Source organism: Phyllobates terribilis, unplaced genomic scaffold, assembly GCF_046119375.1.
Source record: "Phyllobates terribilis strain yellow unplaced genomic scaffold, ASM4611937v1 Scaffold_4__5_contigs__length_816908805, whole genome shotgun sequence".
NCBI lineage: Eukaryota > Metazoa > Chordata > Amphibia > Anura > Dendrobatidae > Phyllobates > Phyllobates terribilis.
In genome coordinates this window covers 309,660,836-309,686,738 of record NW_027362764.1, presented here as the reverse complement: position 1 = coordinate 309,686,738, position 25,903 = coordinate 309,660,836, and positions in this window count along the sequence as shown.

Below are 25,903 nucleotides of genomic sequence, written 5' to 3'. Positions count from 1 at the left end.
GTGATGGCGGCATATTCATATTTTCAATTGTAGATCAGTAAAGGGACCCCTGCCCTCCAAATTAGGGTCTGGTAAACCCAAGTCAAAAAGAGTACTAATATCAACCAATAAATCATCCGATACCCCCAGATCGGAGCAAGTGAGTTTGTTCATCCGAGCAAAGTGTTTCCTCCATTTAACCTGCGCATTGGTGCCACAGATCCCAGAGGGGTGCATGGATGGACTTCTCCACAAGAGGCCCTCATAGCATTCACACACCTCCACCCTACCACCTCAGACCACCAGAGGGAGCCCGGATAGGGATATATACAGTACAGACCAAAAGTTTGGACACACCTTCTCATTTAAAGATTTTTCTGTATTTTCATGACTATGAAAATTGTACATTCACACTGAAGGCATCAAAACTATGAATTAACACATGTGGAATTATATACTTAACAAAAAAGTGTGAAACAACTGAAAATATGTCTTATGTTCTAGGTTCTTCAAAGTAGCCACCCTTTGCTTTGATGACTGCTTTGCACACTCTTGGCATTCTCTTGATGAGCTTCAAGAGGTAGTCACCGGAAATAGTTTTCACTTCACAGGTGTGCCCTGTCAGGTTTAATAAGTGGGATTTTTTGCCTTATAAATGGGGTTGGGACCATCAGTTGTGTTGTGCAGAAGTCTGGTGGATACACAGCTGATAATCCTACTGAATAGACTGTTAGAATTTGTATTATGGCAAGAAAAAAGCAGCTAAGTAAAGAAAAACGAGTGGCCATCATTATTTTAAGAAATGAAGGTCAGTCAGTGCGAAAAATTGGGCAAACTTTGAAAGTGTCCCCAAGTGTAGTTGCAAAAACCATCAAGCGCTACAAAGAAACTGGCTCACATGAGGACCGCCCCAGGAAAGGAAGACCAAGAGTCACCTCTGCTTCTGAGGATAAGTTTATCCGAGTCACCAGCCTCAGAAATCGCAGGTTAACAGCAGCTCAGATTAGAGACCAGGTCAATGCCACACAGAGTTCTAGCAGCAGACACATCTCTTCAACAACTGTTAAGAGGAGACTTTGTGCAGCAGGCCTTCATGGAAAAATAGCTGCTAGGAAACCACTGCTAAGAACAGGCTACAAGCAGAAGAGACTTGTTTGGGCTAAAGAACACAAGGAATGGACATTAGACCAGTGGAAATCTGTGCTTTGGTCTGATGAGTCCAAATTTGAGATCTTTGGTTCCAACCACCGTGTCTTCGTGCGACGCAGAAAAGGTGAACTGATGGACTCTACATGCCTGGTTCCCACCGTGAAGCATGGAGTAGGAGGTGTGATGGTGTGGGGGTGCTTTGCTGGTGACACTGTTGGGGATTTATTCAAAATTGAAGGCATACTGAACCAGCATGGCTACCACAGCATCTTGCAGCGGCATGCTATTCCATACGGTTTGCGTTTAATTGGACCATCATTTATTTTTCAACAGGACAATGACCCCAAACACTCCAGGCTGCGTAAGGGCTATTTGACCAAGAGGGAGAGTGATGGAGTGCTACGCCAGATGACCAAGAGTGTACAAAGCAGTCATCAAAGCAAAAGGTGGCTACTTTGAAGAACCTAGATTATAAGACATATTTTCAGTTGTTTCACACTTTTTTGTTAAGTATATAATTCCACGTATTAATTCATAGTTTTGATGCCTTCAGTGTGAATGTACAATTTTCATAGTCATGAAAATACAGAAAAATCTTTAAATGAGAAGGTGTGTCCAAACTTTTGGTCAGTACTGTATACTGGAGGGTGGAGTTAGGCAGGGAAGTCTGGAGTCTTCAGTCTGTGAGAAGTCTGGAGTCTGCTGCAGCCAGAGAGGTTGTCAGTTCAGTCTGTTGAGAGGAGCTCCTGCCGAAGCTAGCCTGCAGTGGAGCTCAGTCAGTTCAATCCAGACTCAGAGAGCTCGAGTTAGTGAGCCTAGGGCGTGCCGACACCAAAAGAGCGGTGAAGAGTAGCGAGGCCTACTGCCCATGTGAAGCCTAGTGAGGGCCCCGAGCGTGGCCGAAGGCGAGTGGAAGGAGAGTAACATAGGGGGCAGAGGAGCTTTACCCGCTCACCCCAAGAACATATACTGGACACCGGGTCCGCGTCTGCAGGGATTCCTTACACCCAGCAGAAACAACCGGAACCCCTGGCGAACTATATGTCCCAGGAACACCGAAAGCTGATTACGTACCAGGGTCTGGAGTCACAGAGTCCCCAGAGACCAGGGAGTGTGAACTCCAACCGAAGGCCCTACCACCAGGTCAGCAGGTGCAAGACAGAGACCAAGTTAGGCCTAGCTCCAGGCAGGTCAGAAACTTATCAAGGAAAGGCAAGGAACAGGAGGCCCCACACCCGCTCACTGGGGAGAGTCCTGATATGCACCCTTCACCCTAAAGTGCCATGGATCATGCCTGAAACACCACCAGTAAAGGTACTGAAGTGAACTGTTGTGTGTCTGCCTATTCTTCATCTGACCTGCTGGGTCCCCTCTGTCCGGCATCCCCTACACTTACGCTGCCCTGAGGCCCCGCTCCACCTGTGGGGAGCCGCATCACCTAAGCTGCCTGAACACCGGCCTCAGAGGACTGTCGCAGCGCTGGTGATCCTCACCAGATACCACAGGTGGCGTCACGAACATTTCCCTATCCCAATAACCTTTCCCCCCAGAGTCAGGCAACAAGGCCCAGGCGCCGAGTCGTCCCCATCCCCTGGGCGCGTCACACTCAGAAGCTCTGCACTGACAAGCTCTGCAGATAGCTGAATTTCACCCCACAAAAACAAAAAGTGGCCTACAAGGGCTTGCTTGCTTTATCACATTAGCAAGTGCAAAAATAGATTGAAGGTCTGCATGGAGCACAGTACAACCGGTGCACAGCACTATTCTGAGCCATAGGCCCTGCTCTTTCTTTCAGAATCTCAGTAATTGCACAAACACAAAAAGAACTGCTGCAAGGTTGATTGAACAGATACGCAGCACAGGACTTATCTACACTATCTGACTTCCACAAAAGCGCCCATCTATCTAGCTAATATCTCTCATTACACAGGAGCTGGGTGCAGGAGTGTGGCGCCTCTGAGGGTTCAGTCGCCACAGGGCTACTGCACCTCAGCCCGAGGTGTGGTATCTCCTCTTCCAGGTAAGGATGGAGCATTTCTCAGGACCCCACTCCACCATTCAACGCTACACCACTCCTGTCCTGTAGGGGGCCTAAATGTACCAGGGTGCTGCCCCGGTCCGGGATATAGGAGATGGGGGGAACCAAAGATAGGGGGAACCATGTAGTGGGTGAGGCTGGAGCACACACTTTTAGGGTACACTTACTCATTCATATTTAATCTACAGCCATCTTAGGTTCAAGTTCTTTGATTGTGATCTTCATCAGTGATTGTGGTCTCCGTCTCTGATTGTGGTCACCCACCAGAGTTCAGCATTAGGCCTCATCCGACTGAAGATACACGGTCCTCGTTCTCTTGCCTTGAGGCGAGGAGCGGGTCAGAGTTAACCACTGCCTCTACCCGGTCAAGGTCCTGACCTAAGAAGGCCTGGAGGGGAGTAGAGGAGACAAGCTCCACAGGCAAAAGGATCCCCGGGGGATACGGACGGAGCGGCATACGCCACCTGTATCTCTTACTCTGGCCTAGTCAGAGGGACTACTGCTGCAAGAGGGGTGATCGGCCCCCGATATCTGACTTTGTTACTTCACGTCTCAGTCAGAAAAGCCCGGAGGCATAGTGGATCCCAGGAGGGATACGGACGGAGAGGCATGCGCCACCTGTATCTCTCTACCTGCGTTTATCCAGTGGGATCCGGCCTTACACCTAGTTCTAACCACACAAACAGTCAAGTGAAGACTTAGTGGGAGAACTCACCAAGGAGAGGAACACACACACCAGAGGGGTCTCGACAGGTGCTCCTGATCTACCTGGAAAGTGCTGGACTCCCTCCCTAAAGTTCATCTGAATGTGAGTAAAACCCCTGGATGACCTCACATCCCGCTTCAGCCTGTTATTTCTTGCGTGGCACTGCACCCACCATCCTCCCTCACACTGCCCTGAGGCCCGCTCCGCCTGCTGGGAGCCGTCCCATCTTAGCTGTCTGTTACACCGGCCTCAGTGGACTGAAACAACGCTGGTGTCCATCACCAGGAACCGTAGGTGGCGTAGTCGGAAAATTACCACTCAACCCTGAAAGCCCATTAAATCTTTTATGTGACCGTCCTGGGCACGGACCGGGTCCGGGCCACGACTGCAACCCCGAGGCACCTACACTGACCCGGCTCCGAGTAACCCCATTTCTCAGGGAGGGCCTCACAGGAGCAGCGTCTGTCTCCAGCAGTAACATGCATAAAATGGCGCTGAGGGAACATGGCCGGTCCTTATATGGAGAGGACATGTGATTTCAGCAGCCAATTGCAGAAGCCCTTGAGTCTGGGACACTGTGGATGCTTTCTGCGCTCTGATTGGCTGGCCGCGCTTTCCTGACTTAAAGTTACAGGAAAAAAAAACAGCGTGCCTCTGTCCTGACCTATTCTGAGCTATCACCAGCCCCCCACTCATCTACCACGTCCCCCCGCTCATCATACACAAGCACTATGCTAGGAAAACTGTTAAAAACGCTGTAGTTGCTCGGCAATCACGTAACCACAGAAATTTGCTAAACATTACAGATTTTCCTGAATTTAACAAATTTTGCTCCCCTTTCCGATCATGAATCCGAATGTGCCACATTCGTGTCGAACTTAAGTTTGGAAATCGGATTTCGAACATATTCGCTCATCACTAGTCACCAGTGACACTTTCCACATCTTCCATGATAACTCATTTTGATTGAGAGAAGGAAAAATAAGCTGTGTGATGGCTGGCTATATAGGGATGAAGGAGGACAGATTTTTTTATCATGGCATTTAAAGTTATAATGCTTAGCAATATAAAATGATTGTATTAGCCATTACCAACTCTCCAATAACAAGGTGTGAAATAAGATGTGTGAGGGCTGGCTATGAAAGGGAATCTGTCACCAGGATTTTGCTATGTAATCTGAGAGCACCAAAATGTAGGAGCAGAGTCCCTTATTACAGGGATGTGTCACTTACTGGGCTGTGTTTTGCTGTTTCAATAAAATCAGCATTTTATCAGCAGGAGATTATCAGTACAGGACAACTTGGTACATGCAGAATAGTCCAACTAGGCCCACAGCAATGATTAACAGCTTCTTGGTACTATACAATGTACAATGTACACAGAAAGCTGTGGTGTGGCGGGGTTATACACAGCTCAACCACTGAGCTCTGCTAGATCTGCAACAGGGAAAACTGTGACTCTCTAATAAGTGATACATCACTGGAATCAGGGTATCTGTCCCTACCTCATGGTGCTGTCTAATGACATAGCAAAAACCTGCTAACAAATTCCCTTAAGGGGAGAAGGAGGTCATATTTTTTTAAATAGAAAGGTTCAATGGAAAGTATTAAGTCGAAAACATAATTTTTTTTCTAAAAAAGCAAATAACGGAATAAAAAAATAATAAAAAAAGGGGTTATGTATGCGCTACAATTAACTAGTGTTATAAAAGGAGGAGAACAACTCAGCATATAATGCAAAAATTTAATTTATTAGTGAAATATACACATAAAAAGTATACAGTTATATGAAAAAGTTTGGGCACCCCTATTAATCTTAAGCTTAATGTTTTATAAAAATTGGTGTTTTTGCAACAGCTATTTCAGTTTGATATATGTAATAACTGTTGGACACAGTAATGTCTCTGCCTTGAAATGAGGTTTATTGTACTAACAGAAAATGTGCAATCTGCATTCAAACAAAATTTGACAGGTGCATAAGTATGGGCACCTCACCAGAAAAGTGACATTAATATTTAGTAGATCCTCCTTTTGCAAAAATAACAGCCTCTAGTCGCTTCCTGTAGCTTTTAATGATTTCCTGGATCCTGGATGAAGGTATTTTTGACCATTCCTCTTTACAAAACAATTCCAGTTCAGTTAAGTTTGATGGTCGCCGAGCATGGACAGCCCTCTTCAAATGATCCCATAGATGTTCAATGATTTTCAGGTCTGGGGACTGGGATGGCCATTCCGGAACATTGTAATTGTTCCTCTGCATGAATGCCTGAGTAGATTTGGAGCGGTGTTTTGGATCATTGTCTTGCTGAAAGATCCATCCCCTGCGAAACTTCAACTTTGTCACTGATTCTTGAACATTATTGTCAAGAATCTGCTGATACTGAGTGGAATCCATGCATCCCTCAACTTTAACAAGATTCCCGGTGCCGGCATTGGCCACACAGCCCCAAAGCATGATGGAACCTCCACCAAATTTTACTGTGGGTAGCAAGTGTTTTTCTTGGAATGCTGTGTTTTTTGCCGCCATGCATAGCGCCTTTTTGTATGACCAAACAACTCAATCTTGGTTTCATCAGTCCACAGGACCTTCTTCCAAAAAGAAATTGGCTTCTCCAAATGTGCTTTTGCATACCTCAGCCGACTCTGTTTGTGGCGTGCTTGCAGAAACGGCTTCTTTCGCATCACTCTCCCATACAGCTTCTCCTTGTGCAAAGTGCGTTGTATAGTTGACCGATGCACAGTGACACCATCTGCAGCAAGTTGATGCTGCAGCTCTCTGGAGGTGGTCTGAGGATTGTCCTTGACTGATCTCACCATTCTTCTTCTCTGCCTTTCTGATGTTTTTCTTGGCCTACCACTTCTGGCCTTAACAAGAACTGTCCCTGTGTTCTTCCATTTCCTTACTATATTCCTCACAGTGGAAACTGACAGGTTAAATCTCTGAGACAGCTTTTTGTATCCTTCCCCTGAACAAATATGTTGAATAATCTTTGTTTTCAGATCATTTGACAGTTGTTTTGAGGAGCCCTTGATGCCACTCTTCAGAGGAGATTCAAACAGGAGAACAACTTGCAAGTGGCCACTTTAAGTAGCTTTTCTCATGATTGCATACACCTGGCTATGAAGTTCAAAGCTCAATGAGGTTACAAAACCAAAAAAAGTGCTTTAGTAAGTCAGTAAAAAGTAGGTAGGAGTATTTAAAACAAGAAAATTATAAGGGTGCCCATACTTATGCACCTGTCAAATTTTGTTTGAATGCAGATTGCACACTTTCTGTTAGTACAATAAACCTCATTTCAAGGCAGAAACATTACTGTGTCCAACAGTTATTACATATATCAAACTGAAATAGCTGTTGCAAAAACACCAATTTGTATAAAACATTAAGCTTAAGATTAATAGGGGTGCCCAAACTTTTTCATATAACTGTAAATAGAAAAAAGAAGAAACCAAGAGATACCTGGAAGGTAGCTTTTCAAGCCAGGTACGTTATTAATAGTAAGATCATAATAGACCCATGAATCTATAGGATTGCACATTTGCCCAAAATAGTAAAAGATAACAGAATGGTGAACATTCAATACCATAAGTGGCTATGGGCAAAGACACAGAAATCAACTCAAATACATATAAACCCACTAGTACTAGCAAGAAACACTCTTGCTATGTTATGGGAGAATCTGTGTCAGAATCAAAGTGCTCACACATTATAGTTCCATGAGCTCATTACCTGGCAGAAAAGCACAGCCCAAAAAGAGGGGGGGAGGAGGGTGGTCAGAAGAGCCCAACGCGCGTTTCGCGGTGTATCTAACCGCTTTCTCAAGGGCAGGTGATGTCATTGTAGTGCCCTATACTGCGTTTATATATATACTAAGCATCCTATTGAATGGCCCCAAGTGTGGACAGCTGTGAAGCGGGGCACGCACCCGGAAGTGGCCAGCTATGCCGGGGGCGTGCCCCGCCGATCACGTGACGTGGAGCAGATGCCACTACGGCGCATGCGCGCGGGTCATGGAGCGCGCCGCGCGCGCCTCGGCCTTCGAGCATTCATATTACCCCATATTTTGACCACTCAAAACTCACACAAAGATTATGTATTTGTGAGAGTAGGATGTGCAGAAAATGACATATGGCTACAAAAATGAAGAAAAACTTAAGGACTCATTTAGGCCATTTGGTGTCACCGTGTCCAAACGCATAATCCACTGTGACTATTTCTGGGCAAGCATTCTCTTGACATTACCTCCCCGATTGCCCATGTGTACCACATCAATACCACGTACCATAAAAGAGCGGGGATTACAATTATGTTTAGTCTTAAAGTGACGTGGTATCGTTTTGAGTTGGTCCAAGTCCTTGGCTGGGCCAGCTGCAACAATGTCTCTGATATGTTCGTGTATGCGTACCCGCAGCTCCCTAGATGTCAACCCAACATAAATCATTGGTCAACTGCAGGTAGCATAATAGATGACATTAGACGTACCACAAGTGATATGGTGTCTAATGTCAAATGAGTTACGGCCATCAGCCGAACAGAAACTAGTACAACGCAAAACATTCGGACATGCCACACAGTGCCCACATTTAAAATTGCCAATTAGCGGACCTCCAGAACCGAATTAACGTGGTGTCGGTGCAACATAGTGACTGTTCATCAGGATGTCACCGAGATTGCGGCATCTCTTGGGTGTCATGGAGGGACCCTTCCCGAGGTGTCCCCTCAGGGCAGGCTCCATCATCAAAATGTCCCAATGTTTTTGCAGGATAACTCTCATATTGTCCCATTCGTGGTTATAGGTGGAGATGAATTGTATGGTCTCATCCATCCCTTTTAATGATGTTTTGGGATGGAGAAGGGAGATACGTGGGGTCTGAGCTGCTCTTTCTTATCCTCTCCTAATGCATCTCCGACTATAGCCACGTTGTATAAAGCATTGCTTTAGATCTTGTGACTGACGCTGAAAGCCCCGTTCAGTAGAACAGATACGTCTCATCCTGAGGAACTGTCTGACCGGGACTGCCCCAATAGTGGCAGGACTATGGGCAGACCCAGTGTGTAACAAATAATTGACTGAGGTGGGCTTCCTGAATACGTCCGTCTGGACGCCGCCATGGGCATCAACACACAAGGAAATATCCAGGAAGTCCACCCTTCTACTGTCAAAAGTGTAGGTCAGTTTGATATTGATAAACTGATATATTGATTCACGTTCACGTTGAGACAGTCCATGAACTCTCCGAGCAGCTGGACAGAGCCCCGCCACAGAAATAAAATATAATCAATATATCTCAGCCAGCACAGCACATGGTGGGCGGCCGGCACACATTCCCCATCGAAGATCTCCCTTTCCCACTGCCCTAGGAAGAGATTTGCATAAGAGGGGGCACAGGCCGCCCCCATTGCTGTGCCACGCCTTTGGAGATAAAATTGATCCTTGAAAACAAAAAAATTATGGGTCAGGGCAAACTCCAGCAATTCAAGGATGAGCTCACACAAGGGGCCGTCCAGGTTGGAGGCCCCCAGGAAGAGATGCACCGCGTTCAGACCATCAATGTGGTCAATACTGGTATAGAGGCTCTCAACGTCGGCAGTGACCAAGAGAGTCCCTTCATCCACAGTGACACAGTCGATCCTCGTAAGGACGTCCGTTGTGTCTTTCACATAAGATGGTAAATTCATCACCAACGGTTTTAGGTAATGATCGATGAATCTACATATGGGCTCACATAGGCCCCCAATTCCGGACACAATCGGACGTCCAGGAGGATCAACGGGGTCCTTGTGGATTTTGGGTAACAAGTAAAAGGTCGGTGTCCTAGGGAAGGTCACTGTCAATCCCTCATATACCTTTTTAGATATTATTGCACAATCAAGGGCCTGAGTCAGAATATCCTGTAGTTTGGCCGAGAAAGAGGTCAAGGGACAGGAGGTTAATTTGGTATATGTGCTGGGATCCCTCAATTGTCGGAATGCCTCTCGCTCATATTTCTGGATCGGCCAGATTACAATGTTACCCCCCTTGTCTGCGCCCTTAATAACTATGTCACTGAGTTCCCGGAGCTGTTGTAATGCCTGGCGATGTTTTTCCGTAAGATTATCAAATCTCCATTTTGTAGGCAGCTTCAGGAAGTCCTCAGTGATGAGTTTAGTGACTCTCTTGGTCACTGCCGACGTTGAGAGCCTTTATACCAGTATTGACCACATTGATGGTCTGAACGCGGTGCGTCTCTTCCTGGGGGCCTCCGACCTGGACGGCCCCTTGTGTGAGCTCATCCTTGAGTTGCTGGAGTTTGCCCTGACCCATAATTTTTTTGTTTTCAAGGATCAATTTTATCTCCAAAGGCGTGGCACAGCCATGGGGGCGGCCTGTGCCCGCTCTTATGCAAATCTCTTCCTAGGGCAGTGGGAAAGGCAGATCTTCGATGGGAAATGTGTGCCGGCCTCCCACCATGTGCTGTGCTGGCTGAGATATAATGATGATATTTTATTTCTGTGGCGGGGCTCTGTCCAGCTGCTCGGAGAGTTCATGGACTGTCTCAACGTGAATCAATATAATATCAAACTGACCTACACTTTTGACAGTAGAAGGGTGGACTTCCTGGATATTTCCTTGTGTGTTGATGCCCATGGCGGCGTCCAGATGGACGTATTCAGGAAGCCCACCTCAGTCAATTCTTTGATACACGCTGGGTCTGCCCATAGTCCTGCCACTATTGGGGCTGTCCCGGTCGGACAGTTCCTCAGGATGAGACGTATCTGTTCTACTGAACAGGGCTTTCAGCGTCAGGCACAAGATCTAAAGCAACGCTTTATACAACGTGGCTATAGTAGGAGATGCATTAGGAGAGGATACGAAAGAGCAGCTCAGACCCCACGTATCTCCCTTCTCCATCCCAAAACATCACTAAAAGGGATGGATGAGACCATACGATTCATCTCCACCTATAACCACGAATGGGACAATATGAGAGTTATCCTGCAAAAACATTGGGACATTTTGATGATGGAGCCTGCCCTGAGGGGACACCTCGGGAAGGGTCCCTCCATGACACCCAAGAGATGCCGTAATCTCGGTGACATCCTGATGAATAGTCACTATGTTGCACTGGCACCATGTTTATTCGGTTCTGGAGGTCCGCTAATTGGCAATTTTAAATGTGGGCACTGTGTGGCATGTCCAAATGTTTTGCGTTGTACTAGTTTCTGTTCGGCTGATGGCCGTAAATAATTTGACATTAGACACCATATCACTTGTGGTACGTCTAATGTCATCTATTATGCTACCTGCAGTTGCCCACTGATTTATGTTGGGTTGACATCTAGGGAGCTGCGGGTACGCATACGCGAACATATCAGAGACATTGTTGCAGCTGGCCCAGCCAAGGACTTGGACCAACTCAAAACGATACCACGTCACTTTAAGACTAAACATAATTGTAATCCCCGCTCTTTTATGGTACGTGGTATTGATGTGGTACACATGGGCATTCGGGGAGGTAATGTCAAGAGAATGCTTGCCCTGAAAGAGTCACAGTGGATTATGCGTTTGGACACGGTGACACCAAACGGCCTAAATGAGTCCTTAAGTTTTTCTTCATTTTTGTAGCCATATGTCATTTTCTGCACATCCTACTCTCACAGATACATAATCTTTGTGTGAGTTTCGAGTGGTCAAAATATGGAGTAATATTTATTATTATATATTTTTTATATTTTTAAATTGATGTTTTTATTGATTATTTCTCCTTCTCTTTTCATTATTTTCTCTATTAGTCCATTATTGCGGTAATCCTCTCTAAAATAATCATCCTCATGTGGAGAGCAGTGAGATTGAAATTACGCTGGGACGTTTTCCGATGGGAGCGACGATTTATTTGGACCTATGATCATGATTGACCATATTACCTAGGCTACTTTATATGTATCTAATTGTGCTTGTAGCTGATCATTTGTTCCTTGCTGTACTCATTATTGTTGCTCCCATTTTTATAGTTATTGTCCCATCATATCTGCTCCCCATCTGGCCCTTTAATTTCAGCTGTGTCGATGACTCACGTGGTGCGCGCGTGCTGGTGCGGGGGGGGATCACGTTGCGCGCGCGCGCCTGGCCGTCTATATGCTGTGCTGCACCTGCGCGGGTTCCCTCGGACCCGCACATGCGTGGTGAATGCTTGACGGCCGGGGCGCGTGCGGCGCGCTCCCTGACCCGCGCGCATGCGCCATAGTGGCATCTGCTCCACGTCACGTGATCGGCGGGGCACGCCCCCGGCATAGCTGGCCACTTCCGGGTGCGTGCCCCGCTTCACAGCTGTCCACACTAGGGCCATTCAATAGGATGCTTTGTATATATATAAACGCAGTATAGGGCACTACAATGACATCACCTGCTTTTGAGAAAGCGGTTAGATACACCGCGAAACGCGCGTTGGTCTCTTCTGACCACCCTCCCCCCCCTCTTTTTGGGCTGTGCTTTTCTGCCAGGTAATGAGCCCATGGAACTATAATGTGTGAGCACTTTGATTCTGACACAGATTCTCCCATAACATAGCAAGGGTGTTTCTTGCTAGTACTAGTGGGTTTATATGTATTTGGGTTGATTTCTGTGTCTTTGCCCATAGCCACTTATGGTATTGAATGTTCACCATTCTGTTATCTTTTACTATTTTGGGCAAATATGCAATCCTATAGATTCATGGGTCTATTATGATCTTACTATTAATAACGTACCTGGCTTGAAAAGCTACCTTCCAGGTATCTCTTGGTTTTTTCTTTTTTCTATTTATACTTTTTATGTGTATATTTCACTAATAAATTAAATTTTTGCATTATATGCTGAGTTGTTCTCCTCCTTTTATTATGTCTTTTCAGCATGCTTAGGGACAGACGTTTGTCATTTGACATGCTATTTGTCCATTTCTTGTATATTTGATGGCATCTTTTGTGTAATTAACTAATGTTGTTGGACACCTACCTTTATGTCTGTGTATCCAAGATCTGACGTGTCCTCCTTGAAAAATCCTAGGGGTAGAGAGAAGAGACAGTTCAACTTTTCCAGGATCCACCAAAGGTAGTAAATCAACTGTCCTGGGTTCGTGCTTATTCCTCCACCACTTGTGCAGACAGTGTGCCGGCCGGTCACGTCTGTTCTCACACTGCCATGCGGAGGTCTGCCGTCCTGTCCCTGTGTGACATCACTCAAAACGCAAGCTTTCCTTCACGTGAGGAAGGCAGAAGTGCAGCTAATCATCCAACATGTTTCAGATGAAGGAGATAGTAACCTCTGAATCATGTTGGATGATTAGCCGCACTTCTTCCAAAGACGTTAGCAGCCACCAGCCAATCACAGGCCGGCAGCTGATGTCAGCACGCATGTCGCTGGCGTATGATGTCTCTGTCATGAGCCGGTGACCGTGCTTCGGATGATGGGACAGCCGGGTGCCGCTGAAGCGCTGCAAGGTAAGGAGAAACTTTTTTATGGGTAAAGCCGCACTATGGGGACAGGATGGAAACATGGGGGCAGGATGGAGAGACATTAGGGTCAGAATGGAGAAACATTGGGAGCAGAATGGAAACATGGGGCAAAATGGAGAGACATGGGGGGCAGAATGGAAACATGGGGGAAGAATGGAGAGACATGGGGGCAGGATGGAGAGACATGGGGGCAGAATGAAGATATATGGGGGCAGGATGGAGACATTGGGTGCAGAATGGAGATATTGGGGCAGAATGGAGACATTGGGGGCAGGATGGAGATATTGGGGGCCGAATGGAGACATTGGGGGCAGGATGGAGACATTGGAGCAGAATGGAGACATTTGGGACAGAGTGGAGACATTGGGGGCAGGATGGAGATATTGGGGGCAGGATGGAGAGACGTTGGGGGCAGAATGGAGAAACATTGGGAGCAGAATGGAAATATGGGGCAAAATGGAGAGACATGAAGGGCAGAATGGAGAAACATTGAGAGCAGAATGGAAACATGGGTTAAGAATGGAGAGACATGGGGACAGGATGGAGAGACATGGGTGCAGAATGAAGATACATGGGACAGGATGGAGAGACATTGGGGCAAAATGGAGACATGGGGCAGGATGGAAACATTGGGTGCAGAATGGAGACATTGGGGCAGAATGGAGACATTGGGGGCAGGATGGAGATATTGGGGCAGAATGGATACATTGGGGGCTGGATGGAGACATTGGAGCAGAATGGAGACATTTGGGGCATAGTGGAGACATTGGGGGCAGGATGGAGATATTGGGGGCAGGATGGAGAGACATTGGGGGCAGAATGGAGAAACATTGGGAGCAGAATGGAAACATGGGGCACAATGGAGAGACATTGGGGGCAGAATGGAAACATGGGGGAAGAATGGAGAGACATGGGGACAGGATGGATAGACATGGAGGCAGAATGAAGATACATGGGTGCAGGATGGAGACATTGGGTGCAGAATGGAGACATTGGGGCAGAATGAAGACATTGGGGCAGGATGGAGATATTGGGGTAGAATGGAGACATTGGGGGCAGGATGGAGAGACATTGGGGGCAGAATGGAGAAACATTGGGAGCAGAATGGAAACATGGGGCAAAATGGAGAGACATGGGGGGCAGAATGGAGAAACATTGGGAGCAGAATGGAAACATGGGGGAAGAATGGAGAGACATGGGGGCAGGATGGAGACACATGGGGGCAGGATGGAGAGACATGGGGCAAAATGGAGAGACATTGGGGCAAAATGGAGACATGGGGCAGGACGGAGACATTGGGTGCAGAATGGAGACATTGTGGCAGAATGGAGACAGTGGGGGCAGGATGGAGACATCGGGGGCAGAATGGAGACATTGGGAACAGGATGGAGACATTGGGGCAGAATGGAGACATTTGGGGCAGAGTGGAGACATTGGGGGCAGAATGGAGACATCGGGGGCAGAATGGAGACATTTGGGGCAGAATGGAGACATTGGGGGCAAAATGGAGACATTAGGGGCAGGATGGAGACATTGGGGACAGAATGGAGACATTGGGGGCAGGATGGAGACATTGGGGCAGAATGGAGACATTTGGGGCAGAATGGAGACATGGGGCAGAATGGAAACATTGGGGGCAAAATGGAGACATTGGGGGCAGGATGGAGACATTGGGGACAGAATGGAGACATTGGGGGCAGGATGGAGACATTGGGGCTGAATGGAGACAAATTGAGACATGGGGCAGGATGGAGACAACAGGGGCAGGATGGAGACATTGGGGGCAAGATGGAAACATTGGAGGCAGGATGGAGACATAGGGGAGGAATGGAGACATTGGGGGCATAATAGAGACATTGGGAGCAGAATACAGACATTGGGGGTAGGCAGAATGGAGACATGGGGCAGAATGGAGACAAATAGGGGCAGAATGGAGACATTGGGAACAGGATGGAGACATTGGGGCAGAATGGAGACATTTGGGGCAGAGTGGAGACATTGGGGGCAGAATGGAGACATCGGGGGCAGAATGGAGACATTTGGGGCAGAATGGAGACATTGGGGGCAAAATGGAGACATTAGGGGCAGGATGGAGACATTGGGGACAGAATGGAGACATTGGGGGCAGGATGGAGACATTGGGCAGAATGGAGACATTTGGGGCAGAATGGAGACATGGGGCAGAATGGAAACATTGGGGGCAAAATGGAGACATTGGGGGCAGGATGGAGACATTGGGGACAGAATGGAGACATTGGGGGCAGGATGGAGACATTGGGGCTGAATGGAGACAAATTGAGACATGGGGCAGGATGGAGACAACAGGGGCAGGATGGAGACATTGGGGGCAAGATGGAAACATTGGAGGCAGGATGGAGACATAGGGGAGGAATGGAGACATTGGGGGCATAATAGAGACATTGGGAGCAGAATACAGACATTGGGGGTAGGCAGAATGGAGACATGGGGCAGAATGGAGACAAATAGGGGCAGAATGGAGACATTGGGAACAGGATGGAGACATTGGGGCAGAATGGAGACATTTGGGGCAGAGTGGAGACATTGGGGGCAGAATGGAGACATTGGGGCAAAATGGAGACATTAGGGGCAGGATGGAGACATTGGGGACAGAATGGAGACATTGGGGGCAGGATGGAGACATTGGGGCAGAATGGAGACATTTGGGGCAGAATGGAGACATGGGGCAGAATGGAAACATTGGGGGCAAAATGGAGACATTGGGGGCAGGATGGAGACATTGGGGACAGAATGGAGACATTGGGGGCAGGATGCAGACATTGGGGCTGGATGGAGACAAATTGAGACATGGGGCAGGATGGAGACAACAGGGGCAGGATGGAGACATTGGGGGCAAGATGGAAACATTGGAGGCAGGATGGAGACATAGGGGAGGAATGGAGACATTGGGGGCATAATAGAGACATTGGGAGCAGAATACAGACATTGGGGGTAGGCAGAATGGAGACAAATAGGGGCAGAATGGAGACATTGGGAACAGGATGGAGACATTGGGGGCAGGTTGGAGACATGGAGGCAGGATGGAAACATGGGGGCAGGATGTGGGACATTATTACTCTAGGGGAGGGGTCCTCAAACTACGGTCCGCGGGCCACATGCGGCCCGCGGAGGACTTTTATCCGGCCCGCCAGGCTATGGGCGGAGGAGAGGAGAGCGGTGCCATTGCCCGCCCTTTCCCCTGCTTGCTCAGGGCCCCGGCAGGCGGATACTTACCTCTCCCCGTGCCTCCGCAGATCCGCTGTCTTCCTGCTCTGCGCTTCCTGTGACGCCTCAGGTCAGAGGGCGCGGTGACGTCTTTACACCGCGCCCTCCCGAGTGCCGACACAGGCCGCGCAGAGCGGGACAACGCAGCAGCGATGCTGGAGTCCGGACCAGAGTAGAGCAGCGGCAGCAAGTGAGAAGTGAGGTGAGTATTGGATTTTTTTTATTTTTTTTTATGTATGGAGGCATAGGTCATTATATGGGGGGGTGACATCCTGCATGGGGCATGATATGGGGGGGTGACATGCTGCATGGGGCATTATATGGGGGAGTGACATGCTGCATGGGGCATTATATGGGGGGGTGACATGCTGCACGGTGCATTATATGGGGGGGTGACATGCTGCACGGGGCATTATATGGGGGGTGACATGCTGCATGTGGCATTATATGGGGGGGTGACATGCTGCATGTGGCATTATATGGGGGGGTGACATGCCTCATGGGGCATTATATGGGGGAGTGACATGCTGCATGGGGCATTATATGGGGGGGTGACATGCTGCATGGGGCATTATATGGGGGGGTGACATGCTGCATGGGGCATTATATGGGGGGGTGACATGCTGCATGGGGCATTATATGGGGGGGTGACATGCTGCATGGGGCATTATAAAGACAGGGGAGTGATATCCTGCATGGGGCATTACATGGGGGGGTGACATCCTGCATGGGGCATTATATGGGGGGTGACATCCTGCATGGGGCATGATATGGGGGGTGACATCCTGCATGGGGCATGATATGGGGGGTGACATCCTGCATGGGGCATTATATGGGGGGGGGGAGGGACATCCTGCATGGGGCATTATAAAGACAGGGGAGTGATATCTTGCATGGGGCATTATATGGTGTGAGAAAGGGACATCCTGCATGGGGCATTATATGGGGGGTGGCATCCAGCATGGGGCATTATAAGGGGGGAACAGCCTGCATGGGGCATTATAAGGGGGGGAACAGCCTGCATATGGCATTATAAGGGGGAAACAGCCTGCCTATTGGGAACGTTTACCTGCCCATTGAGGACCTATGCTGCCTATTGGGGACCTATGCTGCCTATTGGGGATATTTACCTGCCTATTGGGGGCATTTACCTGCCTATTGGGGATATTTACCTGCCTATTGGGGACCTATGCTGCCTATTCGGTACATTTACCTGCCTATTGGGGACCTATGCTGCCTATTGGGTACAGTTACCTACCTATTGAAATACCGGTTGATTTAACTTTACTTGTTCTTCATTTTAAATATTGTATTTGTTCCTGTATTGTTTTTTTTACTTCAAAATAAGATATGTGCAGTGTGCATAGGAATTTGTTCATATTTTTTTTTACAAACTATATTCCGGCCCTCCAATGGTCTGAGGGACCGTGAACTGGCCCCCTGTTTAAAAAGTTTGAGGACCCCTGCTCTAGGGGCTAATAAAAGGATATTATTACTGCTGTGATGTATTTTATTTTTGAGGATACTGTTTTCAGTGAGGGGGGTCCTGTTACTGTGCAGGGCGGCCCTAGGTCACTTTTTTCTACATCTAGTTTAGTGTAGAAGTTGGGGAAATATTGGGGAATATGCTCTGGAAGCAGTGCTCTAGATACCTGTGTTATTTTTTTGAGAAACGAGTCCTGGCTGGAAGGAGTGATGGTGGTCTGTGCTGTATGCAGAAGCAAAGTGAAGATGAAGGTCTTCAACTAGAGACATCACCGGTGAGTCAGTGTGTTATTTGTACACTGACACCATACATTGTATACTATGTACAGAGCTCCTGTGTATAATGGCACTTGTGGTAATATTAGTATTGAGTTTTTTTTTATTAATGATCAGTATTGTAGTATTTGGTCACTATATGGTGGTAATATGTGATCTGGTCATAGTGTGGCGGTATTTTTCCTTTGTATGTGGTATTATTAAGTCACTTTGTGGTGGTTATATGTGATCTGGTCACGGTGTGGCGATATTTGTTCCTTGTATGTGGTATTACTTGGTCACTATATGGTGGTGATATGTGGTCTGGTCATGGTATGTCTGCATTTGTCCCTTGCATGTGGTATCATTCGGTCACTATGTGGTGGTAATATGTTGTCCGGCCATGGTGTGACAGTATTTGTCCCTTGTATGTGATATTATTGGTCATTTTAAAAAATGCATGTGACACATACCCTTAAATAAAAATAAATAAAAATATACCTAAAAAGAGTATTGGGTAATATAAGAAATTGTAAATAGGTTATTGTAGAGTAGGGCCTGGCCAGAAGAGTCTACCTTGTCCCAGTGGAAGCTTAAAATATCTTTTGGCCAAAACAAAATCTGCTGGCTATGTATGTGATCTGGTGTTTGATGGGAACTGTTAATGTGTGATTGGTGAGGATTTGGTGCAGAAAGTGGAGTTTTTCCAAGAGAGAGCGGTGGGACTGTGTAAAGTTTGAGGGATGGAGGCGGAGCTGGGGTGGAGTCTGTGTGGAGTCTCAATGGGGCCCGAAAATTTTGCCAGTATGGGGCCCCAAAATTTCTGGTGGCAGCCCTGAATAGGTTACTCTGTATCAGTTCCAAAAACATTTATCTTGGGCTCATCACTACAGAGTATAGAATCCCAGTAGTCTTCATATTTTTTCATCTTGGCCTTGGGCAAATTGTGGAAGAGACTTCTTTCGTGGACGACACCCATGCATGCCGTTCCTCTGCAGTGTATGCCGTATTGTATACTACAGTACTCTTACTGATAAGTAAAGCTTTGCTGATCTTCTTGTAGATTTCATCATTCTTATGCAAATAAATGAATTCCTTTTTTTAGGTCTTGTGACATATCTCTTCCATGTGGTGCCATTGGTAACAGCATGAAATGGGAAAGGGTTTTCTTTTTTACGTAAGACCCTTCTATAGTCAACTGTATGCTGGGCATCTGTTTAATGAATAATTAGACTTACCTGTGGTTAAATTCTTGTAAATTATAATTTTATAGTCTAAAATTTAGCTTTGCTCCTAACACTTTTATTGGGGTGGACTCATTTTTCCAGGATAGTCTTGAATAAATTTGTTAGGAAAATTACTTTTTTGCGTGTGCAAAATAACAAATGTTCTTTGCAGTCAGTGGCCCACATTTGTGGGAGTATTTTGTAGTATATTATTCTATAGAAAATGTTGATTCTGAAAGGAAACTAAAGGATTTCTGACAAATCTGTTGGGGTGTACTCATTTACGCTGAGCACTATGTTTGTAGGGCTATATCACCACTTCAAGGACTCTTTGTTATTTAGGGTATATGCACCCTATCCATACTGTCAGCGCTTTGTACGCAGTATACTTATGCTGCGTCCAAAGTGCTGCACGCAGGTGATTCCGCATTTGTTCATTGAACCATGTGGATTCACCACAATCAATACATTGCACTCATCTAATTTCTCTTGCGGAGACTAGCGACTTCGCAAAAGAAATTGATATTCTGCGGTGTGGAAAGACGCGCCGCATTTCCGTGTCCGCGGGTGAGCCGCAGGTGCACGAAGACGCATAGTGGGCATGGGATTTCTTGAAATCCCATCCACTTTGCTAGTAATTTATTTATTTATTTATTTTACTTACTTATATAGCACCATTAATTCCACAGCGCTTTACAGACATTATCGGCACTGTCCCCATTGGGGCTCACAATCTGAATTCCCTATCAGAATGTCCTTGGAATGTGGGAGGAAACCGGAGAACCTGGAGGAAACCCATGCAAACACAGTGAGAACATACAAAATCCTTGCAGATGTTGTCCTTGGTGGGATTTGAACCCAGGACCCCAGCGCTGCAAGGCTGCAGTGCTAACCTTGTAATGTGGGTTGCGTCCAATCCGCAGCGTTTCCTGACCATGTACACATACCCTTAGATCTATCTTTACTGTAAAGAAGAACAAGGAGTCCTAGAAGTGATGATATGGTCCCTACAGCTCTGATCTCATTATCATTGAATCTGTCTGTGATTACATGAAGAGACATAATGATTTGTGCAAGCCTACATCCACAGAACGTCTCAAGATGTTTGGAACAATCTCCCTACTGAGTTTCTTCTAAGGCTATGTGCCCACGATGCAGAAATGCTCTGGATTTTTACTGAGCGTTTCTGCATCTCCCTGGCAGAAAAAACGCATGCGGATTGTACATGCGGATTGTACATGCGGATTGTACATGCGGATTGTACATGCGGATTGTACATGCGTTTTTCCTGCCAGGGACAAGCGGAAGTGAAGCGTTCTTAACAAGCATTTCTGCATGCGGGTTGTCAAATGCTTTCAAAGCGATTTTAGCATCACTTGGAAAGTGCTTGACAACTTGGTCAAACGGGGGCCAACAGAAGGTAAGTATAATGTATATTTTTTATTTTATTCCTTTTCCTTTACAGGTACTGTGGTACCCGAGTCTGGAGGAGAGTCTCCTCTTCTCCAAACTCGGGTACCATCCGCACATTGAAACGCATGTTATCCGCATTGGCAGATGCAGTGATGCGGATGACATGCGGTCCAATGCAAGTCAATGGCGGCGAAAAAGTCGCGATTCCGCAAAATAATTGGTAGTGCTGCGGATTTTTCCGCAATGATAATCCACAACTGAAATTTCCGCAGCATGTGCACAGCACATGAGGATTATCATTGCGGAACATGGCAGACCTTCTACCATGCGTTTTGTAAGCATTTCTGCAGCGGAATTGCCTCTGCGGTAACGCTTAAAAAACGCATAGTGGGCACACAGCCTAACACTGTACATGTACCTAGAAGGATTGATGCTTAGTTGCTGTATTGAGAGTAAAGGGTGATTTACATTTCTCTTTTGTTCATTTAGTTTGCGTTTTTTTTAAATCATACAAACAACCTATTAAAACCTCTAGTTTTGAAAGGATTCATACTTTGCAGCATTATTTCTATACTTGGCTAAAACTTTTACACAACACTGTATAATAAATTACTATGTAATAAAGAGCAATTTCAGAATCATACAGTAAAGTAATAATGTGTTCTGACATGTGTTCTGACTTTCCGTTTGTCTGTTTCGTTTTTAAAAAAGTCAAACAGAATTCATGAGCACAATAGTTTCCATTGCATCATGAATCCAAACAGAAGCAGAGGGATTCCATTGACTGGAGTCCATTTGGATGAAGTTAAAATACTTATCGATCGCCATCTTCTCCAGTTTCCAGCTCTGATCCGATCCTCTTTTGTGCCATGTAACCACTCTGCAGTTTTGCCGGAGCACACAGTCGTTGTTTTCCCAGTGTAAAACTAGGAAACTAAGAACAAGTCTCCATACACTTTCACTGAGTAAGTGATTTTCTGTCCAGACATAAATCTGTTTGTGAGCTGGCTGGTCTGATTTCAGGTCACGTGAGAAAAAAGGAGACCAGAGCGGTGTAGGAAACTAGGGAAGATGGAGATTAGTAGGTATTTTAACTCTACCCAGATGGACCTCATAACAGTGGACTCCTCTTTCTTCTGTTTGGATAAGTTCTGTGATGGATACTTTTCTGCCCATGAATAATATTTGTCTTTTCTAAAAACAAAACAGACAAACGGAATGTCAAAATGGAAGTCACATTGCATTATTTGTTAACTATATAACACACCAGTTATACACCATTAGGGGGCAGACAGACGGCTGTATTTTCTCGTGTGAGGATGGCATCACAGTGCACGGACTGGCCGGCACCTCTCCTGACCTGAGCGTGACAGCGTGATGTATTTCTATGCAGCTGTCACGCTCAGGAGAGCCGACGGCCTGTCCGAGGCTTCCAATGTGATTCGCGCATGAGAAATACGTCCGTCTGTCTGCGCCCTTACATACATAATTAGGATGGGTTGATGGATTATGGAATAAAAATATAGATGAGACTTCTTCTTTTATGGCACATACACTGAATCACTCACCAAGAATGAATAGATTCTATATCTCATCATAAAATATATAACACGTATTTAAAAGGTAGAAACCACCACAGCATGTGGCCAGAGTGGATGTAGCCCGGTGCAGATGACTATGATGACCATGTCCATGACTGCATTTGTGGTGGTTCGGCCTTTGTGAGTACCTATTGTGAAGAAATAAAGAAGCAATGGATTCAACTCGGGTGAGTGCCATGTAATTGTCTCTAAGGCCACGGCCCCACTAGCAGTATTTGGTCAGTATTCGGTCAGTATTTTTTCTCAGGAATGAGAGCCAAAACCAGGTGAGGAACAATCAGAGGGAAAGTATAATAGAAACAAGTCACCAATTATGCATTTATCACCCACTCCTGATTTTGGCTCCCACTCCTGAGAAAAAATAATGACCGAATACTGACCAAATACTGATAGTGGGGCCGTGGCCTTAGAGTATATCTATAGAGTATAGCATCCAATTAGAAAATCAACAGAATTGTTTTATTTTCTCTCTTTGGTCCATACATTGCCCAATATCTCAGTGGTGCCCTACATAGCCACCAAGTCCACCTAACCCCACCAGTTCTGCTATCACTTCACTGTATCCTTAAACTAAAGTACAGTGGAAAGTAGAACAATGTCTGGGCTACTAAATCAGAATCCACGCTTCAGAGAAATGCAGAACTACAATATGCACAAATGTGAAGGATTTATTCATCCAAGGTCACATTTATGCCTTAGCGCTATGTGGCGCCCCTGAGGGTTCGGTCGCCACAAGGGGGGATACTGCAGCCTGTCAGCAGGTGTAGTGTCTCCTCACCCAGGTAAGGAAGGTGCACTGGTCAGGACCCTGAATCTACATTCAACACTACACACTCCTGACCTATGGGAGGCAAGTATACACCATAGTGCTGCCTCAGCAGGATCACAAGTGAGGGGAACCAAAAGTTAGGGGAACCATGTAGTGGGTGAAGGGTAGAACACAGTTTTAGTTTACACATATAATTTGATATCTAATAGCCAGCCATCTTGAACACAAGGTTCTTGGTTCCGTTCTTGATTCTTAGTTCTTTGATTGTGATCTTCACAGCTGGCAGCGGCCTTGTGTAGGAGCCTGCAGTGTGCTGAAGATGCACGGTCCTCGTGCTCTGACCTTGACACAAGGAGCGGGTATGAGTTAACAGTGTCTCTACCCCGGTCAAGTTCCCTTGCTTAAGAAGGTCGGTAGCTATAGTGACAGCTCCACAAGCAAAAGGATCCCAGGGAGCACGGACGGAGCGGCGTACGCCACCTGTACTCTCCATTCTGGCCTGGCCAGAGGGACTCCTGCTGCAAGAGGGGTACCGGCCCCCGATATCTGACTTTGCCACTTCACGTCTCTGTCAGAGAAGCCCGGTAGGCTACAGTGGATCCCGTCGGGTGACGGGCGGAACGGAATTGCCGCCTTACCCTATATCTGTGCATAGTCCAGAGGAGACCCAGCCTTTGCACGTACACGGACAGGAGAGGTCGAAAGGGACAGTTTAAGAACACTCAGAGGGTCCTGATCGAAGTGCCTGAATATCCTGGGTGCGCTGAGCCCTCGTCTCTGGTGGCCACAGAGTGCCGTGAGGAGCAGGGAGAAGCCTTGCCGCTGCTTACCAAAACCATGAGTAAAGATGTGGAAGACTATCCCTAAGGCCTCCGGACTCTTATTATTACACCGCACCGCACAGCACGAGAACTTCCTCACTACTACTACCTCCTCCATCCGCTCTTCTGCCCTGAGGCCCAGCTCCGCCTGTGGGGAGTTATACCATCGCCTGCTGCCACAACATCCAGCCTCAGAGGACTGCTAGCAGCGCTGGTGGCGCATCACCAGACACCACAGGTGGCGTAGTCGATAAATACCACTCAACCCTGATAGCCCATTACTTTTAATGTGACGGCCCTGGGCACGGAACGGGTCCAGGCCACGACTGCCTCCCCAACATCTGACCCGGCTCCGAGTACCCCCATTTCCCAGGGAGGGCTGTGAGCGTCACAACTAGAGTCCCCATCAAGTTGCCATTGATTGTTATCAGATAGTTGTTTAGTCATACAATGTAATGGCAGCATGGAGGTTTGTGTTTATACACATACTATACTATGAAATTAGGTTTATTCATGCAGTTTGTTTGTCTTCCTGTGTGTGCAGACACAGCATTTCCCTGTATATATAGTAGACTACATTGTATTGTCTATTTATACATGTGCTGAACACCCTGAAGCCTAGAAAAAAACTAATTCAAGGCTTTGAGTGCTATAGAAAAGTTTAGGAGGTCTGCATGTTCTCCCCATGTTCTGGATACAATGCTCTTCTCCGTGTGCGCTGGTGAGATACTTGTGTGTGTTCCTCTGTAAACCTGTGTTCAGGATTTCCAGAACAATAAACCCAAACAGTTATCTAATATATAACAAGACATCTAATGGCTTTTAAAAGTATCAACCCCACAAATTACACTAATGTGTTCTAGCATTTTATACTACAAGGCAATAGTCTCCAAAATGTTCATATGCATTATATGTCTGCAAACCCTACAGATTAGTATATGGTGGAACCACGTGTTGTAGCAATTACAGCCTTAAGTTTATTGAATAAAAATAACTACCAGCACATATAAATCCCCCTATTAGTAATAATTTATTACACATAAAAAATAAATACAGTCAGTAATATGATATCATGGGGTCCCGTGTAAGAAATATTGATAATCAAGATAAAATACGAATATCAGTGATTCCAATACACAGCAGTAGGATGTGCGAGCTACCGCTACATTAAAGCGACAATACACTTGCATTTTTTTGTTGAGTGCGTGTTAACATGTGAAAGTGAAGAAGTTATACTGTATATTTAATTCAGGGCCCATGTTCAAAACAATATATTAGCAGGACACTGAGCCCTCTTCAAAAAGGAGACAGAACAAATGAATAATATAAAACATTTTTCGTTAAACATGCACTTTCCAATCATTTCAAAACAGCAATTCAAAAGCCTATTTCTATATATAGGAGGAAATTATCTATCACAAATGTTGGGAGCTGAATCTAGAAAGAAATTAGGTTAAAAAACACAAGCGCCCAAAAAAGGGGAAGGTGGGGGGTATTGGTGAAAGCTGCTGATAGATCAGCGGGTCCTGTGTGAAAACTGGTAAGGGAGAATAGCTACTAGATAAAGGATTGATACTATCGCCCTAAACTGTATAAGGGGTGTCAGGTAGACATATAGGTCGCAGACATTGGTTCCTCTTTATGGTGGTCTCCAATCACCTCCTGGAGGGTAGGAGCTCTCCTTCTACCTATGTGCTCTCTTGAGTGCACGTTTATCCGCTGTAAGGATCCAAAGCCCTGGGATGGC